Genomic DNA, 13,918 nt, shown 5'->3' on the forward strand with positions numbered 1-13,918 from the left:
CCTTACCTTCAATGTTTCCTCCAATCAAAGTGCCACCAAGTGCCCTCTATTCTAAGGTGGCCAAGCTTCCTTAGACTTAGAAATCATGGGTCAAGCTCCATCCCTTGCCAATTCTCTCCTCCCTTCAATTTTCTGTCAGGAGATGGTCCTCGCTAGAGATGGGATGCTGACTGCTTTCCCCCGCCAAATGCTGCTTCTATTAATCTGAAGTAATTCTCCATAGCTTCTCCCATTCCTCGTCTTCCTCAAGATAGCCCACTGACTATTGGAAGATGGGAAATTAGTTCCCCAGTGCGTATTTTCTTCTCCAAGTTGGATATCTCATTTTAAATCTATCCCTTATCCTATTCAGATTTTCACAGTCCTGGTTGCTCTCCTCTGAGTTCCAGTTTGTAAAGTTCTCCCTTTAAGTGTTGGGCCTTTTCATTTATTAAATTTATGGAGCATCTTCTGAGTGACAAGCAAGATATGAAGATGAATAAGCCCTAGTTCCTGGCCTCAATATGCCCAGAGTCCAGTGGGTCAGAGTGGAGCCCAGGCGTCCAAGGTTCTGGTCTTAGAGAACTCTTAGGCAGCATTGAAACTCTTAGAAAGGCATCCCAGAGCCTGAATTTCTGAGGTTCTGGCCATGAGAAGAATTCTAGGAAGAGTAGGGGATAACCACCCACCAAACAGAGCTGATCCTGGGCCACATCGATAATGGAGGCTAAAACACCTAGGCAGATGCATTATTGAGGCTGCTGCCTATTCAGGGAGCTGGTACAAGTCTAAGAAAAGCCAGTTTCTTAGGGAGGAAGAAAGGGAACCTACTATTAACCAGCAAGGAGATGAATGGAGAAAACTCTAATTCTGGTCTGCCATTGTTGCGTGACCTGAGTTATGTCACTTAACCTCTCTGGAAGTCAGTTTCTTCATGTGTCATAATGGGTAGGGTTGGACTATTTATTTGATCTGTAGATGTCCCTTCCAACTCTGATAACTTATGATCCACAGAACAGCAAATCCTAACTTGTCAAATCCCTTCAACGACTCCTCGCATGCTCCCTCATCCGTTCCAGAAAAGCACAGGAAAGAAGATGACCTCCTTGGTCGCTGGACGGATGTTGGGAGAGTCCATTGGGATTCCATGGCCTCTGTAGCTACTATGGTGACCATGCCCAGTTGCAGCTAAAATCTGTTGCTGGCAGGGTTTATACCCCATTTACTGAGCCTGGTGTTGTAACTGCTGCCTTTTACTTCCTCTCATTAAGGCAAAGCACCATCTTATTTTGTTTTGTTTTCCTTGCATGTTTTGAGTTTGCTGCTTCCCAGCTCTTGTTATTAGAACAGACATAATTAATAACTCCTGGCACACAGAGCAGCCAGATTGGACAGTCTGCCTTTTGCTTTCTCGAACTGTCTTTTGAGCAATCTGCAAGCCTGAATTTATAGCCTGGACCCCATACAGTGGATTGTTTTGTAATCCCCAGAAAGAATCAGGAACTCACCACATTGCCAGCCTGAAAAAATAAAATTCTCTTTGTAGTTCATAGTGGAAGTTTTATCCAACCTCTTCAGTTAACAACTGAAAGCAACATGTGGTCTCATCCTTTCTTAAACCTCTCCCGAGAAGACGATTCTGTGGACTTCTTTGGTCAGCATTCTAGAATTTTTCACTTGGGATTATCAGGAGTTGGTTCCTACGGTCTAATTCACTCAACTTCTGTGGCAGCCTAGACCCACTTCCTTAGGAGAGATTAAAAGTAGAGACTCACGGGCTTCCTTGGTGGCGCAGTGGTTAAGAATCCGCCTGCCAATGCAGGGGACACGGGTTCGAGCCCTGGTCCGGGAAGATCCCACATGCCGCGGAGCAGCTAAGCCCGTGCGCCACAACTACTGAGCCTGCACTCTAGAGCCTGCGAGCCACAACTACTGAGCCCACGAGCCACAACTACTGAAGCCCATGCACCTAGAGCCTGAGTTGCACAACGAAGAGTAGCCCCCGCTTGACGCAACTAGAGAAAGCCGCACGCAGCAACAAAGACCCAATGCAGCCCAAAATAAATAATAGATAAATTTATTTTAAAAAAAAATAGAGACTCACCATTCTCATTTTACTTTTTCTTGTGATTGGAAAAAATGACTAAAAACCTTATCAGAGCCCTCTATTGTCACCCTAAGCAATCACAGTTTGTTGGCCTTTTCCACTTCAGGAAACACTCCAAAACGTCAGGCATTTCCAATCCTGTCATTCGGACTTCTGTTCATTTGTCCATGTTTAAATTGCTAGAACCTAAATTAGACAGATGCAATCATTTACTAATATCCACTGAGCTACTACTTTTATCTTGGTGCTGTGAGGGATACATATTTAAATAAAATAAGATTTCTGCTCTCCAGTAGCTCACAGTTTATAATCATAGTACAGGAATTATGATACAAGGCTGAGCTGTACCCACTTACAGCAGTGCTACAAACTTGTCTGCGCATTGGCTCTCCTGGGGAGCTTATGAAGCTACTGAGGACTGTATCCTGGCCCCAGAGAAGTTCTGATTTAACTCTTTTGGGTGTATGTCTTGGGCTTTGGAAGTTTTAAAATATTCTCAGGTGATTCTAATGTGCAAACCACTGTGGGGACCACTGGTATATTTGAAGGACTGAGACACACACACACACACACACACACACACACAAAAGACATTTCAATAGAGAAATTGAGAAAGTCTTCACAGAAGAGTTTAGTATAACATTCTGTTGGAGATTAAATTTAATAGTGAGGATTAAGTTGCTGACTTTGAGGTGATGCAAACTAGAATTTGAACATCAGCTCTGTCTCTTAATGGCTGTGTGTTCCTGGGTGAGTTACTTACCCTTTCTGAGGGACAGCCATGGGCAAGAGCACACAGAATCTGAAGGAATGTAGGGGTCATGAAGGAAGTAGTAGGAGGTAAGGTGGCAGGTGGGAGACATAGTTTTTTCCTGCTGAGAAAAGGGGGGGGATTTGCAGGAGGGCAGGCTCAGAGGAGACACAAAGGAAGTGGTGGATGATACAGATGTTATAGAGGAGGAACCTTTCCTAATGTCCAAACATCTCTCCTCTCCATCCAACCCACCCACCTAAATCAAAGCCAGTTCAGTTGACTCCCTGTTATGAACCAGAACGAAAATCTATGGCTAAAGACTCAGACCAGAGTCATGTTTGAGCAACTGATTCCAATGAGCAGAGTATATATGTAGCTTCTTCATCAGCTGCTTCCTATCTCTCTGTTACTTAGATTCTTTGGCATTCCCATTGAGAACAAAGGAAATGATAAAAAAATTACATAGAATATATAACGAAACGTGGACAGAATTAGAAGTTGAGACTGAAAAAGAGAAGGCTGAGAATAAAATACTTCTACTCTGAATAAATCCAGATATGCCCAAGTTAGCATTAATTGCTTTTCATGTTTCCATTGTAAGGTTTATTTAAGTAACAAGTGGTTATTACGCTGTGAATGTTGGTTCCTTAGGTTCTGTCATGTGGCCCATGACTGGGCTAAAAGGAAGTAAACCTACAAGTGCAAGTGAAGAACTCGTTTTGCTAGAGCAGACTGATGAATTCCAAGGAGAATGTCACATAAATTGCAAATGCATGGAAGAGAAAGCTGTAGACATTCCGCAGAATAGAATCAAGTTATAAAATGTAGGGGTTAGAAAGGCCTTTGGAGTTCCTCTCATCCAACATTCAAAGTGTACAGATGAGGAGATGGGGGCCCAGGGTAGGTAACGTGATTTGTACAGGGTCACACAGTGAAATAACTGCTGGGGAGAGGAGGGAAATTAAGTGTTTTGTCTCCTGGTGCTCATTTACCATAAGATAAACAATCTTTTTGGTTTTTCAGTCAGGAAGAGCTGGTCTTTTCTGGAATGACAGGTTACCTTACAACCACTGAAGCTTGTCACATCCTTACAACATGACCACAGGATTCTGTATGCATTTTGCAAATCAACCTGATTTCTTGAGTTCAGCTTGGTACTCTAGCACCATTACTTTGCTTTGTCTCATTTTCTTTCTTTCTTTTTTTTTTTTTTTGCATTAATTTCACTTTTGTATATTAGAAGCGTCAGTGCAAATTGTCTTAATTCCTTTGTGGAACAAGGTAGGATAAAAAGATACGTAGCTTTATTCCACTTGTACCATGCTCTCAGAAGAGAGAAGAGAACTTATGTTTATTGTTGTCAATTATGTGTTTATATACATTATTTTGTTTTAATTCTCTCAACATCACCATGAGATATGTACTATTATCTTCATTTTACATGGGGAAACCGAGTCTCATAGAATTTAAGAAATTGCCTGAATCTTATAACTGGCAAGTGGGAGGGATGAGGTTAAATCCAGGTTTGACTGGTCCCAACGCTCATGTTCCTTCCCCTACCCTGGGTGACTCTCTGGAGATATTTATTGCCCTGAAGCGGGAAAGCTGCCCGAGCTCTGCTGAATGGCCCGAGTGTGCTGTTTCCCACAGTGCTTTGCTGCTTTATTCTTTAGAAGTGCCTAATTATTTCACTCAGCGAGACCTCAAATCTTACTCCAAACAACTGGCTTCCAAAGAATTGGCTATTTTCCCTGTTTTTAATGTTGGGGAAAGAAACTCAACCAGCTATTTTTCTTTTTTACTCCATTACTTTACAAGAACAAAAATAATCATATTAAGATGTCGAAAATTAATTTTAAATGTGCAAATGTGGGAGAGAGACACCTCCTGTCTGGGAGAATCCAAAGGAATTTAAATAGACTCACGTGTGTTCTTTGTGTGAAATGCAGTGGCCACGGTTCAAATTAAGATGTTAATAAGACATTAATATGAATGAGCTAGGGGATAAACACAGGACTGCAAAATAAGTTCATAAAGTCATGTAAGTGAGAAGCACATTATGTGATTGGGACTCTGCACTGTCCTGTCCCTGTTATCAGTGCTGACCCCACAGAGACAGGCTTCCTTCTTGCTACTGCTTCCACCAAGTAGATTGCAGTACACTCTCTGCGCCCAATCCTGAGCCAGATTCTTCAGCAGAGCAAAGGCACTAGTTTGTGCCCTTAAGAGCTCCAGTATGGTTGATGAATTTGACTTTGGTTAAAGTGAGCAAAGCTTATACTCAAGAAACAATTAGAATTCATCTTACGAGGCAGGCTAAGTTTCAGGGCTGAATGAAGTGATGCCACAAGTTTGGATGGCAGTAAAGTCTTGCAATGATGGAGCTTGAGGGAACCTCAGTGACAACAGTCTATACCTTCATTTTGTATAGGAAGTTTCCAGGGAGACCCAGGGAGAGGAAGGGGCTGGCGCAGGGTCATACAGTTAATACATGGTCATAATCGTGGCTACTTGTTAGGTACCAGACCCTGTGCTACACACTTGACATATTCAACTTCTTATACAATCCATGACAATGCTCTGAGGTAGTTATTAGCCCCATTTGGAGATGAGAAAACTAAGGCATAGAGTTGGGAGCTGTTTGCGTGAGATCACACAGCTAGAAAGTTGTAGAGGAGAGATTTGAACACCAGTACAACTGACTGGAAAGTCCGCCTTCCTTTTAACCATTAACAACAGAGCTGGGACTGGCATCCAGAGCCAGGTTCACCTTGGAAATACTTTCTTTCGCATAGAGAACCTTTGAGTATATTCAGCGATTTATTTGATTCATATTTTTCTGAGGGTCCACTATGAACAGATCTTGGGCTAGACCCTGGAGATATCAAAAATTAATAAGTGCAGGTTCTTAACCTCCTGGATCTTAAATAATGGAGTGACTGACACTTGAACAGGAAAATTACAGTACAGTGTGGTAAGTGTTATTATGGAGATATAAACAAGTGCTGTGGGAGATCAGGACAGAGTAAAAGTTCTGCCTGGAAGGAATGAGGGGTGACCTCACAGAGATGGTGAAATGGGACTTGGGTCATGACATATGACTGAGTTTTCTAATCAGAGAAGGGAAGAGATACATTCCAGAAAAAGGGAACAGCACGTGCAAAAGCCCCAAATTGTGAAAGACATCGGTATGTTGGGGTAAGAAGTTCAGGGCAACTACATGAGGTGAGGAGGCAGGCGATAAAGCCTGGGATCAGGTTGTGAAGGGTGTTATGTGCTCCCATCAAGGAATTTTGTCTCAATTCTGTAGGCAGCAGGTCATCAACAGGGATTCCTAAGCAAGAACATGTCTTGGTTAGATCTGCTTTTTGAGAAGATAACGCAAGGAGAAGTGGCAGACAGGGAGCAGAAGTTGCAGTGTTCCGGCTGAAAACTAATGAGGGCCTGAGCCCAGGGCATTGTGGATGGAGAGGCAGGATGGATGAGAGCTATTAGTTTCCGGAGTCAAGCTTCCAGGGTGTGATGACTGGCTTGTGGAGGGAGAGGGAAGGACGTGTCTGAAGATGACCCCATGATTTCTAGCTCTAGAAGAGGAGTGAATGCAATACTTGTAACCACGACCGAACACAAAGGATGTGGAGCAGGTTTAGTAAAGCTTGGGTGAGAGGTGGGGGAAAGGGAATTCTCTACTGAGCCTGCTGTTTTAAGCTTTTACACAAACACGCCACTGGAGGTGAGGGGTGCTTTTGGAAGACAAATGCTGTGGTTGGGAGAGATGGAGGAGATGGAGGTAGAGATTCAGGAGACCTCAGGATATCGATGGTACTTAATACTCTAGAACCAAGTGAGTGTCCCCAGGGAGATCTTCAGGGCTGGAATAGATGAAGCCCCAAGGTAGACCATGAGTGTATTCTATGTTCCCTCTTAAGAGTCCCTTAAGCAGGCAGGGATTCCCATAGGGCAGGTTCTCACTGAAGTCACCCTGGCTTCCTTGCGTAGGATGTGGACCAAGAGGTCATTCCATGCTGACGGCAAAGTCTCTACTAATTTACAATTTTTTCAAATAATTTTCTAAAATTATTAACCTAATAACTATTTATTGAGAGCATCGTGGCTGGCAGGGCATGGAGTGATGAATCAGACACAATCTCTGTCTTCAAGGAGTTTCTGTCTAATATTACAGGATGCTATACAGCAAATTAAACAGCAAGTGTGCAAGTGCTTAGCAGGGCGCCTGACTTAATAGGTGAGAAATTATTTTCATTAAAAAAATGTTATCCATAAGTATCTGAGAGAAGGGATAAAGATGGTTCCGAGGAAGAGGAGATTCCTAGATTTATCACAAGCATGAGGGAAGGCTTCTTAGAAGAGGTGGGATACAGGCCTGAGGTGTGGGTAGAGTTGGAGCAGGCAGAGGTGACAGTTGTTGGGGACAGGGACACATTGTCTGATAAGCAACTATGCATACAGGTGGGACCAACTGTTAAGAGAGGCCCCCGGCAGTGTAGTGCCTCCTGTCCCACAGCAACGGAGCACGAGAACTGAGACTCAGGCCAGACACGGGGTTCACAGGGCTGAGTGACCAGAAGCAGGACCAGTTCCCAAGAAGGGTCAGAGGGCTCCGGCCTCACGCTCCCTTCCCCCATCCTGACTCATTGTGGGGTGAAGCTGTTTTAGTGCTTCATTTCCCTTGGTCAGACCAGGATGATTTGAATGCACCTGCCTCTCTTCCGTCCCCACTGCCTAGCGAGGGTGGCCGTTGTGAGGGGCAGGGAGTGTTTCCTAATTGTGGTCCTGTGGCCCAAGCGCCACGTGAGGGCTCTTGGCGGTCTCACTCAAATGAGGTGGGGGCCGGCTGACTGCTCAGCCGCTGTTGGAGGATGTCTTGGTTATTCCTTCTCGGTAGACTTCTGGTCTGGTTTTGAAGTTGCACATTTCAGAAGCTCACTGCTTCTCTTTAAAAAAGGTGAGGGGAGGAAGCGGGGGTGGTGGGGGGGGGTGAACGGAGTTCCACCTGCCAGATGGCTGCCCGGCCTCGGCAGTGGCGCTCTGCATCTCACTCCCGTGGACCCACCATTGAACCTCCCAGCACCCCCCTCACCAAATTAGACACATTTGAAATGCAGAGCAAATGGTCTCATTGAAAAAAAAGAGAAAGATGAAAAAAACCAAAACAAAACAGTAAAAGCTATAAAATATCACCATGCTACTGAGAGGGTCTTAGGGTCCTTTCACACAAAGTGGATTTTTCGGGGAACGCCTACTTCATCGTGCGAGGGGTCACCCTGTTTATCTGCAAGGGCACAGGACCTTGGCTTCTCCATTCAGAGCTCTGCTCCCACCAACCACACCTGCACAGTGGCCAAGAAACCACAGAACTCTGAGCCACCATCCCCAGGGACTGCGAGACTGTTGGGGTCAATGTTTTAAACACAGCAATTAGAGATGTTGACCTGTTTGAATTCTCTTGGTCTGCAGGACACTTGATGATGATGATGATGATGATGATAAGAATGATGATGAGAATAATGCCATCAATAACTTTCTGTAGTCGTGAGTCATACTGCTACAAAGCACTTTCACATTTATTGACTAATTTTCTCTCAAAAACATACTGGAGATCCCAGCTGCTTTCATAGTATCCCCAAAAGATAAACTACCACCTCCAGCAAAGTGAACTTAAGTGTGGATTCATTATTTAGAGCTGCACATGGTGGAACTTTTCAGATTTGCATTGCGGTCTTGCCCTTACCAGCTGGGTGACCTTGGACAAATCACTTCACACCTCCTAGCCCTTAGCTTCTTCATATGTAAAACGTGTTAATAATAACGGTCTCAAAGGGCTATTGTAGGGATTTAAATGACTTCATGTAAATAGAAAAGGACATTATAGCCTCTAAAGCATTATGCAAATATTAATTACCATCTATACCAGGGTGCGCTATTTGCAAAAAAATGAACGTAAATATAGCTTTGAGATGGCCAGTATGATGTGCCTGAAAGAGCACTTTACGTGGAATCAGAAGACATGGGTTCTATTCTGGCCTCTACATGTCAGGTGGCAGCAAAGAGTGTGGCTTTCAGACAGACAAACACAGCCATGCGAGTGATGCATTTACCAGCAAAAAAACGGCTGCCACCATCCACCTGCCACCTTGTCACCTGTAGTAGGTTGAGTAATGACCCCAAAGGTGCCCATGTTCTAATCCCAGGAACCTGTGACTGTGTTACCTTCCATGGTAAATGGACTTTGTAAATGTGACTATGTTAAGGATTTTGAGATGGGAAGATTTTCCTGGATTATCCAGATGGGTCCAGTGTGATCACAGAGGTCTTTGTAAGAGGGATGCGGGAGAGTCAGAGAGGTGGCTGTGTGACAATGGGAGCAGAAATTGGGGAGATGGTCTTTGAAGACGGAGGAAGATGAAATCAAAGAGTACAAGTAGCCTCTAGAAGCTGAAAAAGGCAAGGAAACACATTCTGTATAGAGCCTCCAGAAGGAACCCTCTCTGCTAACACCTTTGACCTTAAAGCCAGAAAAACCAATTTTGGACTTCTGGCTTGCAGAACTGTAAGGGAATAGCTTTGTGTTGTTTTAAGCCATCTATGGTGGTAATTTGTTACAGCAGCAATAGGAAACTCATATACCATCTTTACCCTGAGCTCCCCAGTCCCTGAGCACTGGGGCTCCTGTTTTCTTCCTTCCAACCTGTACCTAGCATCTGAGTAGGCTAGTGGGCAGTGGCCAAGCGTCCCTCTACCCGCTTCCCAGTTTGGGCAGACCAGCATGTAACTCACATATTACTGGGATTGGAAACTGATGAACTCCTCGGCTCTGTACCTCGAATTGGCCAGAGATCTTCCTGGGGCACCGTGTCTCAGGAAACACACCTTGGTTGTGGGTAAGTCACTTAAACTCTCAAACTGTCTATTTTCTCATCTATCATTTGGGGATAAAATTTCCTTCCACCTCTACCTCACAGGGTATTTGGGAAACTTAACAGAAACGCTAGCAATGAAAGCGCTTTGCCATCTATAAAATGCTCTGCAAGTGTGCACTCCTATCACTATAATCACCAATATTTTAGAAACATAGAATTTTCCAGCTTAATCTCTTCTTCACTTAATATATATGTCGTGGCAAGTGACAAATGTTCTGATTCTAAAGAGGAGGGGAAGAGTTTTTGGAAGGGGAATATCCAGTTGGGCATTCGATTTTGGACATCTGGATTACCCATGAACTTGCACTTTCAATATGGACCTAAAACTATTAAAAAAAAAAAACCAAACAGATGTTGTGAGGACATTAAATATTGCTCAGTAATAGTGCCCATTTGGAGATGGTGAGATGGGGCAAATTTCACTTGCCTTTCTCTTTGTGGAACTAAAAATAGAAACGACACTTTGTTAATCAGTAACAGGGTCTTCTGAAAACAGGAGCTTTTAAAACATCTTTCAGCCACAAGACTGCTGAGAGCCGAGAAGCTGTGCGGTACTGCAGACCTGTGCTTGTGCATCTTGCCACCAAAAAATGGAAACCCCCGCTAGTAATGGGCTCTTTCTTAAACATTAAAACCACAATTTACCTAAAACTCACCCTCGACCCTCAGAATGGTTTATGCACCATGACCTCACTAACCTTGTCTGACTTGATTAGGATCAGAAAAAAGCAAGCAATCGTCCGGTAAGTTTGGTCAGAGAGCAGAGAATATTAGAATGCAAGGGGAAGGAGTTGGTGGAAGGGAAAACACATTTACCAACCACTGAGTTCAAGATGCAAGACTATGCTTTTCCACACATAGTATCTAATTTAATTCTCACTGCAATCTCTTTATGTAGCTATTATTCTCAGTTTACAGATGTAGAAGCTGGGACTCAGAAAGATTACGTAACTTTCCAGAACATCACAGTAGAACACGGTAGAGCTGGCTTTTCAGACCACTTCTAGTTCATCCCTTTACAAAAGAAGGAACAGGAGAGGACTGATTACCCTGAAATCATGTATTTACTTAGCGCCCTTACGACTTCTAAAATTTAGGTTCACTAAATAGGTTTTGACTCTCCCCTTCGAAACTTCCTCAAAGCTCTCTAAGTCCTTGCAAACCCAAGAGAACTAAATAACACTCCAGAACCATCTTCCTTGGACCCCAAATTCGGTACTTGAAGGTGTATTACCTGGGGTTCTGAGTGTGTTGAGGCCCATGGCTTTCCCATAAGAGGCTGAAGTACCTTCCTTGACTGTTTGCCAGGTTCTGCTTTGTGATGACCAGCACTCACTGGAAGCTCTGAGCAGAAGTTTTGCAATTTTTTTTCTCTGTGCCCAATGCAAGGGGTAAAACACATCTTGGCTTTGAAGCCACAATACTGGAGGTCAAAACCCAGGTCGGCTATTATCTCACTTTGCCATTGTGGGTCAGCCAGGAGTGGGCTAGATAACCTCCCAGGTGGGGATTTCTCACTTCTAGGAGATTAATTTGATTGGGTTGGTTGAAATCTCAAATATATGAGGTTAGTGAGGGAAGCTCTAAATGGGTTCTGGCTTTGGCTGTCTGAAATATAAACTCTTGTTCATTCATGGAGAATTCAAAACAATCCAGCACCCCTTCTCATGTTTCTTTGAGAGTGATGATCCAAGGGGAAACTATAAGGCAGTGATCAGCTGAGTCTGTACCAAGTTGGTAGAGCTAAAGATGGAGAGAGGGTTGGTTAGAGGCAGCAGAAAAAATGGAGAAGACTCTTAGGGAAGAGAGATAGGATATAAGTGGAGAGGAAACTAAAGCAGCTTAGAAACCCTGGTATTCCATGGGATGGTGCAGACCAGGGCCAGGTTCCAGAAAGCAGAAGATCTGGACTCTGGTTCTGACTGGACCAAGTGCTCCTTGGACCTACCTAAGTCATTCAAGCTCTTTGGATATCATTTTCCTCCACTGACAAGAGGGATAATGACATCTTCCCAGCTGCCTCATAAAGTTGTTGTAAAGATTAGAACGAGATGGTGTATGTGAACTTTCTCAGAAGAATGTGGAGTGAGTGTTGTACAATATAATAAAAAGCATTATCTGTAGAGCCCTCTCAGACGATGCTATTGGGAAATAATTCTTATTCCCCTATTCCTGTTCAGGGAAACCAGGTCTGAGATGTGATCTTCCTAAGAGCATTCATGTGGTAGGTGAAGGAACCAGGGTGTTGCTACTAACAAATAGCAGAAGAAAGGGACATGGCTGAGTGTTTTCCTGGATACTGGAGATGCACTGACAGTAATCAGATGCAGCGCAGGATGGAGAAAGGGATATGTGCCAGTCGCTATGGCTGCATTTAGTGATTTAAACTGTGGGTAAGGAGTTTAGGAGCAGTTGGGCTGTGTAGTTCTGGCTCAAGGGCTCTTGTGTTGTTTCAGACAGGGGCTAGAGCTGGAAGAGTTGGGGAGGGGGTACTGGAGCAGCTGGGGCATCTCTCAGGACCCCTCCATGTGGTCCCTCTGTGTGGGGACCACACAGCGTGGCAGATTCAGGGCAGTTGGACTGCTTCTTTGGCAACTCAGGGCTCCATGTGAACAAGGAGGAAACAGCATCATTGTCTTGAGCGACGTAGCTTCAGAAACCATACATCGTCTCTTACACTGTATTGAAATGATTACCACCCAGTCATAACCCTGCTCAGATTCAAAAGAAGACTTAGACCCCACCTTCTGATGGGAGGAGGGGCAAGTTTCTAGAAGAGCACGTGGTATGGGAGAGATTGTTGCAGTCATCTTCAAAAAAATGCAGTCTGCCAAGGAAGGAAAGCCTGCAACATTGTTGGAATGAAGATTAAGGGTCTTGAATCCTGGGAGAAAGAGCAGTTACTTCTGCACCAAGGGTGTTGACTATAAAGCACAGTCTCATTGACAGATAAGTCCTTTCATGAAGAGAGACTGAAAAAATACCAGCAATGTCCTATCATGTAACAAAGGAGTGTGTCGAACTAGAAATGGGATGGGGGCATTATTAGGGAAGGTCCTGAAATTATATCTGGGCACGTCAGTCAGTTTGTTGAGAGGTTAACAGAGAAGATGTTTATGGAAGCAAACAGGAAGAGCTCTTTACAAATGGCCAGATCATAACTTACAGACTCAACTTCTTTTTTTTCTTTTTTTTTTTAATTGAAGTATAGTTGATTTACAATGTTGTGCCCATCTCTGCTGTACAGCCAAGTGACTCAGCTATACACATCTAGACATTCTTTTTTTTTTATATCCTTTACCATTGTGGTTTATCACTGGGTGTTGAATATAGTTCCCTGTACTATATAGTAGGACCTTGTTGTTTATCCATTCTAAATGTCATAGTTTGCATCTACCAACTCCAAACTCCCAGTCCATCCCTCCCCCAGCCTCCTCCCCCTTGGCAACCACAAGTCTGTTCTTTATGTTTATGCAGACTCAACTTCTTGTTTGAAACCCTTGGCAAGCTCAGGTTTTCTACATGGCTTAATTATCTTGGAACATCCCTATCTTCCCTCTGGCTTAGCTGAAAGTTGATGGATTCTGGATAGAAATCAAAGACGCCTTCCCACCCAATTATTCCTCAAAAAAATTATTTTTGAAAAAGAAATATTAATTTATCTATCAGGTCACTATTTATTTAATTAAACTAATTTAAATTAAATTAATTAATTTACTTATTTATTTTCAACTGCTGTTTCACCTTGTGCAGAGAGAGCACTGTGATATCTCCTGGGACAAACAGACATGGGGAGAGTGTCCTACCCTCAACAGCCAAGATCTTCCCCTTCACTAGAAAGGAGGTGAGAGAAGAGGGAGTCAAGTGTGGCCCGGGAATGGAAGCCCAGGTCCAGGTTTCTGGACTGTGTAAGAGGCTGTGTTGAAATCCTGCTGTGTATATGACCTGGTTTAAACCTTGCTCCAAGCATATGGTTACTGGTGAGACTCCTCCTTGGGTCTCAGCAGGCATTAAAAGAAATGGTGTATGTGAAGCACTTGGCATGTGGATGGCACTCGGAAAAGTGCACTTTTGTTATTAGGCTGTGTGTTTTTCTTATAATTCAATCCTAACGTTAAAGTATGAATAATAACTTCC

The sequence above is a fragment of the Eubalaena glacialis genome, chromosome 6 (genome assembly GCF_028564815.1).
Source record: "Eubalaena glacialis isolate mEubGla1 chromosome 6, mEubGla1.1.hap2.+ XY, whole genome shotgun sequence".
Classification (NCBI taxonomy): domain Eukaryota; kingdom Metazoa; phylum Chordata; class Mammalia; order Artiodactyla; family Balaenidae; genus Eubalaena; species Eubalaena glacialis.